The sequence below is a fragment of the Haliotis cracherodii genome, unplaced genomic scaffold, assembly GCF_022045235.1.
Source record: "Haliotis cracherodii isolate W230 unplaced genomic scaffold, xgHalCrac1.p SCAF_7, whole genome shotgun sequence".
NCBI classification, from domain to species: domain Eukaryota; kingdom Metazoa; phylum Mollusca; class Gastropoda; order Lepetellida; family Haliotidae; genus Haliotis; species Haliotis cracherodii.
This window is the reverse complement of record NW_027266330.1, coordinates 21,364,963-21,367,500: the sequence shown is the minus strand read 5'-3', so window position 1 is coordinate 21,367,500 and position 2,538 is coordinate 21,364,963. Positions and strand designations below refer to the sequence as shown.

Here is a 2,538-nt window from a genome sequence, read left to right as displayed (position 1 = left end):
TATATATATATATATATATATATATATAGAGGCTCACTTCCTACTTAACTGTTTTGCATATGTAGTGGTGTACTTTTCGTAACACATAATATTTATCTAATGAGCGTGGATGTTTTCAGTCATCAGTTTCAAAAGCGTCGAATAACTTGATTTTGCAGTTAATTGTCAAATTATAATACGAAGCGGTTCACAATATAAAATCCATGGCTTTTGTACCCTTTTCACCTAAACTTTCATGTAGAAATAAAGACCATTTCTTTTTGAATTCCAAAGTGTGTATATTCAATCAAGTTTGTAAAAATAAGTCTGATAATACAAATGTATAAGTATATTCTCGTTTGCAGCAAGTATATTATTACAACTTTACATTTTTCAACATATATTTTTAGTTTCCATTGATTGAAATAATCGCTAAATACATCCAGTTCCTTCTGTAGATCATCCTTCGAAGAAGCTAACATCACTGTATCAACAGCATACAGCAAAGCGAATAACTTCACAAACATATATATGCAATCATCGTTGAGTACAATTCCATCACATTTATTGAAAGTGGTGTATTGTTCAAGGTTATTTAGAAAAAGGGAGAATAGTAGGGGGAGAGGGATTTCCCCTTGCATTACAACTTTTAAACATTTGAAATACAGTAAACTACGGTTATAACGAACTCAAAGGGACCACAAATTTTAGTTCGTTATAACCGTAGTTCGTTATAAGCATATATAGAGCATAACTACAGCACATAGTCGGGACTAAAAAGTTAGTTCGTTATATCCGTTAGTTCGTTATAAGCGTGTCCGTTGTAACCGTAGTTTACTGTTTTATGTTGTTTGGCCTTTGGATGACAGGCATGATTTAATACTGATGTACATAGATAATAATTCTGAACATATTACCTGTAATTTCATATTTAATCAACTTAATACAAATACATACATCAATTCTCTATACATTATCAAACAACTTTCCAAAGTCAATACAATCACAAAACAGTTTTTCCTTCGGTTCTTCAACTAATGCACGATAACATTTAGTGTAAATATATGGTCGCATGTTGTATAGCCCTTTCCAAATCCAGTTTCAGATAGGTATGAGATGAACCTAGTCATGTAGTTAATCTATTATAAAGAACAGAAGTAATTTACAGAAACAGAAAATTTACTCATGCATCACAGTAATGTGCACTCACCCGCCTACAGCAAAACAATAAAAGATTTTATCATACGATCCCTCATGTTCAGGGCCACTGACGAGAGTATCGTGCATCCGATATATGACAATACCTATTATGATACATGCTATGAACACTGTATATGATTTTGCGTTTAGCAAACCATTGAGCATTAGACATATGCTGGGGACTAATGCAACATAACCTGAGCCGAATATATGCATAACAAGTTTGTCATTTGTGCAAACAAATGAACATGTTTCTTCAAACTGTCGACGAATTCTCTCAGTAAATGATGCTGATGCCTCTACCTCTTTCTTGTAAAAAAACTACTTAACTCCTTGAACAGGCAATAGGTAAGGAAACAGAAAAATGTCAGGGAAAATGTTGCTTGTTTGGCAGCAACACAATAAAGAAATTAGATTTTACTGCAGGGAAATATTCTCATGGAGGCAGTTTCATCGGTTTTAGATACATAACATCTGGAGCAACATTATGAAGTAACATAAAGTACGTCATATGCCCATAAATTAAAATCACAGATGCAGCAAGGGACATAAACACTTTGATGTAGTGCCTGAGAGTGGAGTTGTCCATCGCGGAAGGCATACGTGTCTGCATACGAATCATATTGTCGGAAGAACTTGGGCAGGTGCTTGTTTATACCAACACATGTCGCGCTGCTATAATACATACCACTGGACTGAAATGCTACATATGACAGTGCCGCCATCCATGATTGAACAGTATAAACCTCATATGGGTAGCGAATGAAGAACCGACACATGGTGGACCATAACACGATGTGGATGATAACAGAGAAAATGATACTCATTGCATTAGACATTCTTCCTCTTTCAAGTGTGGGGCGGTGAGGTAGCCTAGTGGGTAATGCGTTCGCTCGTCACGACGAAGACCCGGGTTCTATTCCCCACATGGGTACGATGTGTGAAGCCCATTCTAGTGTCCCCCACCGTTATATTGCTGGAATATTGCTAGAAGCGGCGTTAAACTATACTCACTCACTAATTTCAATTGGGATCTGCAAACCAGCCATGTTTAGAATTGTTAAAAAGGTTTGAACACATTATATATATTTACGGGATTTCAGATACCTTTGAAACAAACATCTCCACTGTGCGACAATTCAAGATTTAGATGCCAGTGTGTTTAACTGCACTCTCGTAAAGCAGATGTCTAATTGTATTTGAATAAGGTGCAGCTTAATATGTCCATTAAATGTCAAGCAATAATTGTGTATTCCAACGAACAACCTATTATTGACAAGCATGACATGTGCATATAGCTACCATCGATTTCACCATTCGCGTTGTACACGTCCATTATAGACAAATAAACGGTATCTA

The 2,538-nt window shown here is 35.9% G+C and overlaps 1 pseudogene; it reads right to left on the bottom strand.

Moving 5' to 3' along the window:
* Window positions 1–1,193: 1,193 nt before the first annotated feature.
* Window positions 1,194–2,266, bottom strand: LOC139448734 (uncharacterized; annotated as a pseudogene).
* Window positions 2,267–2,538: the final 272 nt, after the last annotated feature.